This window comes from Furipterus horrens, unplaced genomic scaffold (genome assembly GCF_987537825.1).
Source record: "Furipterus horrens unplaced genomic scaffold, mFurHor1.1.pri manual_scaffold_6, whole genome shotgun sequence".
Lineage (NCBI taxonomy): Eukaryota > Metazoa > Chordata > Mammalia > Chiroptera > Furipteridae > Furipterus > Furipterus horrens.
This window is the reverse complement of record NW_028327176.1, coordinates 48,410,512-48,423,789: the sequence shown is the minus strand read 5'-3', so window position 1 is coordinate 48,423,789 and position 13,278 is coordinate 48,410,512.

The following is a 13,278-nucleotide window of genomic DNA, read 5'->3' as shown; positions in this document are numbered from 1 at the left end:
TGGCCATTTATGTATCTTTGGAGAAATGTTCAAGTCCCTTACCCATTTTCAATTTGGTTATTTGTCTTTTTTTTATTGTTGAGTTGTGTGAGGTGATTTTATAAGTGGGGCTTCATTTCTGTAAGACTAGATTTTATTTTTTTTTAACCAGCAAGGCGAGAATACAGTTTCTATTTCCTGTGGGGTTCTGAGGGCTGGTCAAATTTGCTGGATATTTAGTTCCTTCCTTGAAGTATGGGTTTGAACATAGGATAAAGGCCAGAAAATTCTAAGCTGAGAAGGAGGAAGAAAATGAAAAGAATCTGAAACTTGCTCTCCAGTGAAGATTCCATCATTACAAAAGTTTTGGGGCTGTTTCATTCCACTCAGGAGCTGCTTTTCAGTATTCATACCGTCAGTCACAAGGGGAAAACACTTTCTTATTTTATTTTACTTTTTCCTCTCCTCTTAAAACAGTTCTTTGGGCATTTTGTAATTTGTTTGTTATTATCTTTAACTGTTGAACTCTGAATCCAGGGATTGAAGGGAAGTTGAATAAGTCGTTCACCTCCTGCTGAACAGATTCTGTCTTTGTTACCCGGACTAAAGCAGAGAGCTTCTCTCCTAACTATGACTATGCAAATATAAAGCAGATAAATGTGAGCTATCAGGAGCCAATTTGCTGGAAATTTTCCCCTTAATAATTGACTTCATATTTCAGCTCTTAGAAAAAGTCAAATCTCATTATTACCCTTGCCTTCTTCCCTCCAGGCCAACAGAGAAAGAGGTAGGGTCCATTGGCGACAAGAAAGAGGAGAGAGTGAAACTCCAGATGAATTTTTATTTTTTTCTCTCCACTAGCTTTACTTCCAGGTGCCCCCTTGCAGTCATGCTTCCTCAGAAAAGCACCTCATCAGCTGGCTGGGCCTCCTTGCTAATGGTAATCAAGTCCTTCCCACCCCAGGCTCACTTTACCTAGATAGAAAGTGACAGGCAGAGAGACCTCTTGCTCTGGGGATCTTGGGAGGGGAATACAAAGCATTATATCAAACACCGCCACCAGGCCAGCTCTTTTGGGTTGCATTAGGCAGTCAAGCATTTTGCTGCCTGCTGAATGTCATCTCATTTAACATTTTGTTAAACAACTTCTAAAGGTCTTAACAATATGACAGATGGGCCATTGACTGGGTACTCAGTAGCTAAGTACCAGTTTGGCTGGGCTGGATTGTGTTTATTGTTCATTAAGTGTTATTTAAAGAACTCAATCTTGATGCCTCTGATCCCCTCCTACCCCTCAATACACACTTTCTGCAGGACCCCAGGGTGTCACATTAGACTCCTGTTTCTATAGAAAAGCACAGTGGAAAGAAAGGGTGAAGAGAGGCTCAGAAAGGAGAAGAAATGAGAAGATAAGCAGAAAGAAGTGGAGGGATGTGTGTGTGTGTGTGTGTGTGTGTGTGTGTGTGTGTGTGGTGAGGGGTAGCTGGAAGGGGGTTATGGTTCAAACAGTGGCCAAATGAGACAGAGCCAAGTGGATTACTTCTGCAGATGGCAGACCCTGTTCCTCCTGGCTTCAGTTTCAGAGAGGGTCACTTTCCCCCTTGTTCCCAAATTCAGAAGAAGGTATTCCCAAATTTCTGCATAGTGGCAGCTGATTTTTACACTGACCACCCTGGCATTGCACTCCCCTGTGTGCATATTGTCTTCCCAGTTAACGCTAACAAATTGGAGGACAAGGACCCCTTTTGTTTTTGTTTTCTTCAAGAAGTGGATAAAAGAGCCTAGTATAGAATAAGCACTAAGGAAATCACTTTAAGTTGATTAGGAAGTTTGTCTAGTCCGATTTCTGCTGTTAAAAGGTAAATTGAGGCATATTAAAATTTTTGAGTTTATTTGGGCAAAAATTAACTGCACTCATGCAGTGCCAAACTGGAAGTGGTTAGAAGCCCTGCTCCACCAACAGGAGCTCAGGGAAACACAAACAGAGAAGGTGTGGAAGCAAAGAAAGGAAATTATTTGATTGTTTATAGCTTAAAGCCTAGTTGGCTATTTATGACTGGCTGTTCTTAGGTTTTGTTTTCTTAATGTTAGTTTTGTTACAGAGGCCACTCTAGCATTAGAGCCACATCAGTTTAATGGCCTCCTTGTTTAGTTAACTTAACATTGCCCACTGGGCTCTTGATGATTAAGACAATGCTACTAGAGCCAGTGCCATTTCATTGGTCAAAACCAAGATAGTTTTAAATAACATTGCCAGCCCAGTGCTGGGTTTCCAGTCTTCCAGTGAGGGAATGAGAGTTTCACATGATTCTGGTGTTGTCAAGAGCAAAATTTATTACCAAAGACAAGGAAAATGAAATAAAAGCACTGGGCATAGTTACAATATGGCTGGTCAGGTGTAGAATTAACATTCTTTCTTCTAGTGAGAGAGTAGCACTCTAGAATGTCAAGTCTAGAGAATGACTTAGAGAATGTCAGGGCTGGAAGAAACTTCAAGATCAACCTACTTGAGTGACTTTATGTAGCTGGATGGAAGAAGAACCTCAGGAGCTTGCCTGTGGTCACACTGTCAGTCAGCAGGTAACTGGAGCCAGGCAACCTGCTTACTCATGCAGAGTGCTTTCGGTTGTTTTAGCCAGAACTCTTGATTGTGAGGGACAGAAACCTAATGGCCTAAACAAAACAAACAAAGAAATAAACAAACAAACAAATCAGGAAGCCCAAGGTACACTGATTTCAGGCATGGCAAGATCCAAGGACTCAATGAGAATGTAAAAACATTGCTTTCTCCACCCCTTAACTTTGCTGTCTTTTGTATTGTCTTCATTCTTAGACCATCCTCCCACAACATGGGAACAAGTGACCACCAGGAGCTCTAGGTGCATATCCCACCAGCTTGATGGAGAGCAATTTTTTCTTGCTAGTTTCAGCATGTCCTAGGGTTGTCTTTCTTTGACCACATCTGACTTCAAGCACATTTGCCCTTCCTGAGTCTGGGGGGAGAGGGCAATTGTTGTACTGGAACCATGTGACTGGGAGAAAAAAAAATGGGTAAAGGTGAATATGGTCTGGCAAAAATAACAGGGGCCACTCCACCTGTATACCATGGAATGATGTTGTAGACATTTTTCTAGTGTTCAGAGGGAAGGACTCTGTTGCTATATATGCCTTTCTGGATAAGCCCACTCGTCACTCTTCGGAATTTCTGTGCCCTTCTTTCAGGCATAGCCACTCAGCTTGGCCTCCACCGTCAATAGCGGATTACATGAGCCTGTGTACTTCATCAGATCATGGTGTTTTTGCCTTGGAAAGAAGAATTTGAGTCTGGAAATGGGATTCCACTCATATTTCTTTCACTTCCAAGACCTCTCAGCCTGTTTATACCTAATAAGGGGATAAAATAATGGAATTTAATGTAGGTCAATAAATATTTATTGATGAGCTTTTTCAGTAGCCACAGTGTTAGGTCCCAGGAACCATAAAGATAGGGAAAACAGATGTCTCTGGTCTCTGAAGATAAACAACACCCTTATGATCATCTATAAAGCTGAGTAAAGGGAATGAAATAATTCAAATGCCTGGAATTCAGATCTAATTAGATAAGTGTTATAATTAAATAATTATTGGTGGGGAGGAGGATATACTTTTGGGAAGATTTTGGAATGATCAGACTTCCCAGATGAAATGACTTTCATGTTGAACTTTGAGGGATGGGAATGGGAACAAGAGTGGAGTACTGTCAAAACAAGGGAGGAAAAAGCACTGTAAGAAGAAATAGGAGACTGAGCACAGTCATTAACCCAGAGATAGACTGGGACTTTGTAAGGAATTGTGTATAGTCCAGTCTTATTGGAGCAAAGATAAGAGAACAGAGACTGAGGAGAGAGAGGTGTTGAGCCCAAGGAGAGGTTAGTATAGTGACCAGAGCGAGAAGGAGAGAGGCTGAGTCAGTGTGGCAGCGGAGGAGGGCAGACCCGACCCAACCTGCACCATTCTTTGGAGATCATTTTGATTCTTACAGAGTTGAGTCCTCACAGATTCAGCTGGGTTGCACTGAAAAAATATTCTCACGTTTGCCAAATCAAACTCCATTGTTTTCATTTTGGGGAAGCCAAAGAAAATCACACCATGATTGACTTCCTTCTAGATTCACTAGAAACCAATGGATAGGTAATTGTTGGATAAGATGAATATACTCATATATACATTGTGAAGCAACAGTTATTTGAACATATTTCAGGGGACTTTATTTTTTTTTTTAATAGTGTTTTGCTGTTAGGATGTTTGGACTCAAGTGACTGTTCAGAGAATGTACTAAGGCAGAAGCACAGAATGTGTAGAAGTCATATCAGCATTTCACTCCAGGCTATTGTGACCAGGAGCTTGGACTGTCAGCCTGAAAATCACATTTTATAAACTATTTGCTAACTGATGGGTGGTGTGCCAATTTTCCCGCTTTTGACTTATGTCCTTTATGCAATGAAATTCTCACCTGTGGCTGAGTTTGACTTTTATGTGTTGGACTGTTCCTTTCTTCCCTTCCATAAGTATTAATTGAGCCTCACTTATGCTGAAGGCTCAGTGTTAGCTCTGTGTTAAATATAAAGCAATGTCACAAATATACCCTATTTTTAAAAACGTCATAATTGAACTGAAACATAGAAGCAGAAAGGGTGAAATAATAGACCCAAGGTGTCATGTGGCGCAGATTATACTTGCTATGAGCTTATAGGAGAAGGAGTTGGAGGGAAGCTGCAGAGACCTACTGTGTCAGGGAAAAGATATAGTTGAGGGTGAAGGGCAAGGGGGAGGGCAAGCCCTTGGTTTGCATTTTCACACTGTGCTTTCTTTGTTCTGGAAAATCCAAAGAGTTGGAGATATTGTCTGGCTTCATCCAGTCTGTGGAGGTTTGCATGGCTGCTGCAGTATTTGCGCACTACTGGGCATTAGAGCTTTCTGTTGTTACAGCCCTCTCTGTTGGCTTACAGGCAGGGGGGACCTTCCCAGTGGGTCCCAGGGCACTTGTCTGTGGGCAGGTTACACTTTTGCATTTTTAGAAGCAGAGAAACTGGGTCGTCCTGCCATGTCTGAGCTGGGGATTAGGTAGGCTGACCTGGGAGCTTGTGCCAAGTATATTACACATGTGTCTTCTGAACCGGAGTAAATTAGGCTCTTAAAAGACAGCCAAGCCAACTTTGCAGGTAATTAAGCCAGTTTAGTCTTGAGAGATAGAACTAAAACTGACTAAGACATCCCCACAGATTTTTAGTGAAAAAAGGCAGCTCAGAATAGACTTTGGCCATTCAGTGGAGGGAAGAAGGATTTTTCTCATGGGGGCCCATGCAAGAGTAACTCAGAAGGTGGCAGGTGGCTGCAGACCCTCCCTACCTGCCTAAAGTCAGAGAAAATAACCCTGGCTCAGGTATTTTACAAAGATTTGCCTAGAAAAAGCAAAATTAGTGGAAAACTGACTGTGAATAGGCCCAATGCAAAGAGAAAGTTGACGAGAAGAAAAAGAGTGACTTTTCTTTATTTAATGTGGTAAAATCAATTGATTACTTTTTGCACTGTTACTATACATGCTTTTGGGCTTTATATTTAACACTGATGTCCCTTTTCCAATCCAGGGCTTCAAAGCCTAAATGACGTTGCTGGTTGTTATCCTGACACAGAATGGCAGGCTCCTGACATAGAAGCTGAGTTAGGGTCACAGCCATGGTGCCCTATAATATTTGAAAAAATAATTAGATTGTGCTGCTTTAGAGCTAGACTATTTTCACATAAAAATTTGAAGTTTCTGGAATCTTTTGAAAAACCAGAAACTACAGCAATACTAAGTGTCAGTTCCTGCATGGAAGCAATTATTCTGAGCTCAAGGTTGGCTTCTCCTTATCAATGGGACAAGCATTCTCCTGTTGAACAAAGCCTCCATTTGTCCCCATTGTCTGTTTCACCTAGCACACTTCATGTATTTATAAGTTACCTGTCTGACCTCTTGTGGTGTCTGAGTTTGTGACTGCCACCTTAACAAAAAATAGAAAGTCATTGCTGAAAGGAAATATGAAAAAGGCACCATCCAGAAAGGACCCGATGAGTCCCTTTGGGATTTACTTCCACCCTAAAACACAGTTGGAATGTCCTATCTCCCAAATTGGATGTGAAATAAATATCTGTTATTGTTTAATACTTTTGGCTCAGTCTTCAGCAGGGGAAATGGAATGTTCATATACTTCCGGGAATGGTAATTCTAGTGGAAGTTTCCTATATTTCCAGGGACATGAATCTGGGGTTCTGTCTTTCTTAGAGAAGGTTTAAACCCTTGAGCCCTGCTTAGCCTTGGCAAGTGTGATAGAAACAGGTGTGCAGGAACACTTGTCCTTGTCTTCCCTCTGTCACTTTCAAAGTCTGAACAGCTCTTTCAGCCTTCATCATTTCAAGCATGTGCTGGCCTTCTCTGTCCAAGATCTTTTTATTTCTCTACATATGTGGCTAAAGGGAGTGGGTAGGACAGAATTCTTATTTTAGCATTTAACCGAAGGAAGACATATGAATCTGATTAATTTTTATACTTGGTTTTATTCAAAATGTCTCATTGCCTCCCAACTTTTTTTTTTTTTTTTTTGCTTAAACTTTGGATTTGAAATAACAAAATATTACAGCTCAGGTCTGATTATTGCCCTTTAAAGTTTTTTCTTTTTCATTCTTCTATATGACCAGGCTTTACAAAAAAGCTATTTTACTCTAAGAAATTAGGTTTCTGGTTATCAGAAGCCCTAAATAGACATGAATTACAAGAACGTCCTTTGAAAACCCCATGCAGCACTTGTTTCATTAAATTCCATGAAGCGACCTTAATTTAGTGGAACACTGGATAGGCTGTTCTTTTAACCTATTATCACTTCGGCCAGGTCCATAAACCATATTCATGGATGATTCCATCAAGAAGGACAACAGTGGGATTAATATTATTTCAGGATACAGTAAATGCCACAATGATGAAGCTGTTTAAGATCTGGTGCTCACGGTGTCACACTGAATGCATTGACATTTACTCTGCTATCACTTCATTTCCAATATTCCTTCCAAATCAGCCGATGCTAATGTTTCAGCATGTGTTCGGAATACAGTGTGGGTGGGGGTGGGGAGACAGGGAAGGAACTGCACGAGTCCTTTGCCTTCCTTTTTCTTTTGGTATTGAGAGTGGGGAATTACACTCAGATAGTATTTGACATGCAGTAGGCCCCAAGATGTTGGTTGCTGGGGTCGCAGAGGCTCCCAGGAACTCAGCTTTCTCTTAGAGTTGTGTCAAGATAGGCTGTAGGGCTTTTCTTGCCTGTGACAGAGCATGTGGTATGGGTCCGAGATAAACCAAGAAAGTACTGGTTTGTGTGGGTGTGTTGGCATGTTGCAACTGAACACATAGGAAAATTCAGCTGTCTATAATGGCACACCATCTACAAGGTCCTATTTTGGTATTTCCTGAATCTCCTTAACCCTTAAATTTGATGCCTAATGATACTGAATATCTGAAAAAGCTCATGAGTAGTTTTGAGAATCTCTTTAAAAGAAATAGTAAAAATGGTATTCATAATAACATTACTAATGTCTAGTCTCTCAAAGGGTCTCAGATCCCAGTCCTGAGGGCAGGGTTCTGACAGTTGAAAAGAAATCTAAAAGTTGTCTAGTTCATGCTTCTCGAATTTTACGTGTCTATGAATCATCTGAAGGTCTAGTTAATTTTAATAACTAGATTCTAATCCAGCAATTGGTGTGAGGGCTGAGAATCTGCATAGCATTTAACTCCCAGGTGATGTAGATGCTGCTGGTTTATAAATCATATTTACTTGTAAGTACAGGGTCTAGTCCAATCGTTGCCTGTATTTTCTTAGATGAACATCTAGTGTATGTTTAAACCTCTTTGTAGAAGGCTACTCATATTGTCTTAAGGCTGTTTGTTTTGTCTTTGCACAATTCTGAATATTAATATTTCTTCATATTGCAGCCAAAATCCCACTCCTTGGGCTTATCAGCTCTGGCTCTGGCCGTAGCCCTTGGTGCTGTACTGTACATACAGCAGGGCAGGAAAACATCTCTCCTGTAGAAAGGAAGCTCACACCCTTGAAGTTTCTAACCTGTGGGAAACTCCCTAGGTGGGAAGGGATCATTGACTCAGGGGTAACTTCTGTCTCTTTGGGGTTCACCATTCCTGTTGTCTTCTCTGTCCTTGGTTGGCCCCTGAAGGCACACACTGCTTCTCAGTTTGGCTCTCACTTTCTCTGCCCCAAATAGAGTATGCCTTTCTCCCTTTTGAACTGCTATCTATCTATTTATCATAAAAGTTAATTTGCTTCTCCCCTCACCAGATTATAATCCATGGAAGCAGAGATTGTTGTGTCTTAAGCTTCTTCAAATTCTCTATAGTGCTTTGTACATAGTAAGAGCTCAAATCATGTGTATTAAATTGAGTAACACACAGAACCTACTTCAAGAACTTTATAGCACTAACACAAGAAAACATAAAGACTGTAATGTAGTAAATTATCACATTAGTAGTACAACAGGTGAATTTCAGAGAAAGTAAAAGTTCAGTGTAGACAGGAGCAATTCCAAAGGACTTTGAGGGTAAAGGGGAGGAGGAGTTGTACATGTAACTTGGCTGCATATAACCCGTTTAGTTCAACTAACAGGAAGATAGTCTAGTACGTGGTGCAGGAGTGCATATGCTTTTTTTCAAGGAAGTTGGGAAAAGGGAGAGATGTAGCTTGGATGGTTTAAGGCATAGATCAGCACACTTTTCAGGAAAGAACTAAATAATAAGTATTCTAGGACTTACGAAGGATACAGTCTCTGTTCCAACTACTCTGCCAGATGTGATGGGGAATGACGCTCAGGTGCAGTGGACCAGTTTTAAGCAGGTCTCTAGGTGTGAGGGAACCATGGGAGCCAGGATGGGCATTTTCAGACTTCAATTTCTGTTTCCCTTTCTAAGACCACAAGGCTTTGGGAGTTTTTACAGCATTAATGTTTTGGCTGAGTGCAAGGGTCTGCCTTCCTTGGTGGGCTGAGCTAGTGAGGGGCAAACATCTGATTTCAACTGATGAAAGGCAGGAAATCCAGAATTACTTCCTGATACTTTCTGCTTCAGTTTAGGATTCTTTAACGTGGCAATGGGGTGGGCCAGCTACAGAGGGCCTGCCTGGCCCAGAAACAGACTTGATTTTTGAGTTGAGGGCACAGAGCTCAGGGGTTGGGGGCGTGGAGAGAGACCAGAAGTTGAAACGTCTTTTCCCACAAGGTGGCATGGGCAGGGAACGTGGGTCTTAGTGGATGCAGTAAAGTTCTGCACGTCTTCTTTTCTGATTGGATCTTATGTCTTTTCTCCAGGGAACCCCTGTGGTCTTTGCTTTCTTTCTAACAAGATCCCCGACTAAGGAGCCACAGGCCTTGCCTCCGGCTGGCAGTGCAACCGGATAGAAACCAGCCTAGCGGAGTGCCTGGTGTCACACATTATGTTTACTAAACAAAATGGACAAGTTCTCATTGTTGCGTGAGGAAGCCCTGCAGCTCTCAATCCCCCAGAGCCAAAGAGGATCCATTTTATTGAGCTCTGTAATGACGGCTCTGGCTGGAACAGCTGGGTAGTTTGTATTAGCTCTAAGAGACTCAGGAGAGCAGTTTTTCTTTAGAAAAATTATGTTTTTCATTTAGACCAACAACAGCCTGACTGTCTTAGCATACTTTCCTATAATCTTTAAAAGAGTGGTAAAATCATAGCCCACATTGTTCCCCCAATATTTAGGGTGGCCAGAGTTAACAAATACTTAGACTTTTCCAGTATAAATGTATTCAATGTAATATTTTAGATGTGATTATACTAAAAAAGTATTTATAGTTTTTTAATACTCAAATTTAACTGAGCATCCTTTATTTTATCTGGTGACACTTGCAACCTTTCCAAATATTCCTGCTTGAATATCTCTGGGGATAAGGAACTCACTACCTTTCAAGATAATCATCCCGTTATTAGATAGCTACAGTCGCCAGAAAGCTTTTCTGTACTTTAAGATGACGTTCCCACACATACGCTCCTTGTGTGAACTTCTGGGGCCCCTTGGAATTTGTCTAATTCATCTGCTATGTGACAACACTTCAAATATTTATTAATAGCTCTGTGTCTCCTTGACTTTTCTCCAGCCTGAACATCTCCTGATGTTTCAATTTTTGCCTCGTGGGGTATTGTTTCAGGATTGCAGACCCTCCTGTGAATATGCTCTGGCTTGTTCAGAGCCCTTGTAACCAGGGGAGACTTGACAGCCTGAATAATGGCTCTGATTGACATGACTTTGTACCTGCTGTCAAGATTCTACATCTACTCTGCCAGAGAAGTTTCTGGCCTCATGAGCCAGGCTTTAGCACAAACCCTTGCCACCTGTCAGAATGGGACTTGGGGGCTATTGGAGAAGTGTATGTACCGTGCTATAGACTGAATGTTTGTGTTCCCTCAAAATTTGTATTTTGAAACCTAATGGCTAATGTGTGGAATTTGGTGGTGAAGCTTTTGGGAAGCAATTATGTCATGAAGGTGGGGCCCTCATGAATAGAATTAGTGACCTTATAAGAGACGCAAGAGTTCTCTCACCCCTTCTTCCATGTGATGGTTCATTACTGCCACCTATAAACCAGGAAGCAGACTCTCACCAGATACAAAATCTGCCAGCACCTTGGTCTTGGTTTTCCTAGTCTCCAGAACTGAGAGAAATAAATTTCTGTTATAGCAGCTGAAATGGACTAAGACATTCCTGTACTCAGCAAATATAAATTTGGCAGCCCCATTTTTATTTTAAGTAATGGTTGGCAACTAGGGCATTAACATAACGGAAAGTCATCTTAGATATTGATGAAACAGACTTAGTAACTAGAATACACATTTCTGTTTCAGGTCAGATTGTAGTTGTGGATGAAAACATCAAGCTGGATTTGGAGATAGCCCCTTATCTCTCTGGCTTTCAACATATTCATCTGAAAATGAGGCTTTGGATTAATTTTCTAAGGCAGGAGAATGTCTTACAAGGGCTGTGGGTGTGGTTATTGACACATGAAACTAATTGGAATGAAACAGATTTTAAAAAATAGCAAAGAAAAATGGTCATTGTTTTAGATCTAAATGACTTTTTGGTTCTTTGCTTTCCTTGGTCAGGAAACTTTTAGATCTTTATTACTGGTCCATGAAAAGAAAATTACAGAAATGGGGAAGCATTTAGAAACATTTAAATCTATTTGACATTGCTGTGTCTCCAAGTGTATTATTAGTGGGTTTTTTCATTGAATAGGGTGTGGAACAGTCTGGGTGTTACTGAACTTGTGGGTGGTGAGTGGTATGTGACGTGAGCTGTGTACCAGTCACTTGAAGTACAATGTGTCTTGGTCTGTAATGGATTAGAAATAAAGGGAAAAATGGGTTCATTACCACAGATAGAGGGAGCGCTTCCTTACTAGTGTGCCATACTCAAATTACAAGTGTGTCTAGCTGTTGTACCGTTGGTCCTTGGAGTACCTGAGACAGGCCTGGGAAGCCTGGGATCAGCCATTGGGCCAAGTTGCCTCTGGTCATGAGTAATCAGAATGCTATATAAATATTATCATTTTTTCTCTGTGCCATGAAGTGAATAAGGTTGAAAAGTGCTACTTTTTCCCCATAAAAGCAAATAGACATGGAGAGGGGACTGGGCTAGTTGTTGTTCAGACTATAGCTTCCAAATAAATGTCTAAGCAAAAATGTCAAAACTCTTCTTTCTCTTATGTTTATGTTTCTTTTAAAATTAAATTTAAAAATTGTTATAGAAATATATGCATACCCTTTAAAGTCAAGCAGTACTAAAATATAAAAAATGTGAGCATCTCCCAAGCCCTATTCAGATTCCCCAGAAGTATTCAATTTCAAGTTGGAGCTTCAGTGTTTTTGAAAAAGGGATACTGCTGGGAAATACCCTTATTTCCGAACAGAATCCCAGGAGGCTCCCATGCTGGGTGATGCCAGGCACCATAAGGCACCATCAGGAAAGTTGGGTGAAAGTCTCAGCACTCAGAGACTGCACCAGGGACCAAGAATCCCTCACCAATCCGTCACAACCAGGCAACCTCTCCTTGCCACCTTTCTTCCCACAGTATCCTCTCCTCCATCCCCACCCCTAGAAGCCCAGAGATTTAATCTCAGGCAGAAAGGGATCTGGGAAGTCCTGGACTTGGAGATGCTGGGTACAGAAAGGGCAGAGGTGAGGCTCTTCCTCCACTTGCTCTCGGAATTATTAGCCTGGAGAAACATAGCAAAGGAAACAACCAACAGATTGAACAGATAGACCGTGGAATGAGAAAAATATTTTCAAACCATACATCTGATGAGGGGTTAATATCCAAAATATATAAGGAACTCATACAACTCAATAGCAAAGCAACAACAATTAATCTGATTAAAAAATGGACATAGGACTTGAATAGACATTTTGCAAAGACATACAGAGACCAATAGGTAGGTGCCTGAAGAGATGCTCAGCATTACTAATCATCAGAGAAATGTGAATTAAAACCTCAATGAGTTGTCACCTCACACCTGTTAGAATGGCTGATATCAAAAAAACAAGAGGTAACAGGTGTTAATGAGGTTATAGAACAACTGGAGTCCTAGGGCACTGTTGGTGGGGATGTAGCCACTATGGAAAATAGTTGGAAGTTCCTTGAAAAATTAAAAATAGAACTACCATATGATAGAGCAATCCTACTTCTAGGTATTTATTTGAAGGAAATAAAATCACTATCTTGAAGAGATATCTGCATCCCCATGTTCAGTGCAGCATTATTTACAAGAGCTAGGATATGGAAGCAACCTAAGTGTCCACTGATGAATGAATGGATAAAGGTGTAGTATATATACAATGGAATACCATTCAGCCATAAAAAAGAAATCCTGCCACTTGCAACAACACAGATAGACCTTGAGGGCATTATGTTAAGTGAAATAAGTAGAGAGAGAAGGGCAAATATGTACTGTATGACCTCCCTTATATATGGAATATAAAAAATTACACTTATATAAATAGTGGAATGAAGGTGGGAGGAATGAGGAAATGTTGATCAAAGTGTACAAACTTTACAAGGTAAGTAAGTTCGGGAGATATAATGTACATCATGGTGACTACAGTTAACAATACCTTAGTATATACTTGAAGGTTGCTAAGAGAGTAAATCTTAAATGTTCTCAACACACACACATATGCACACACACTGACACAATAATTATGTGAG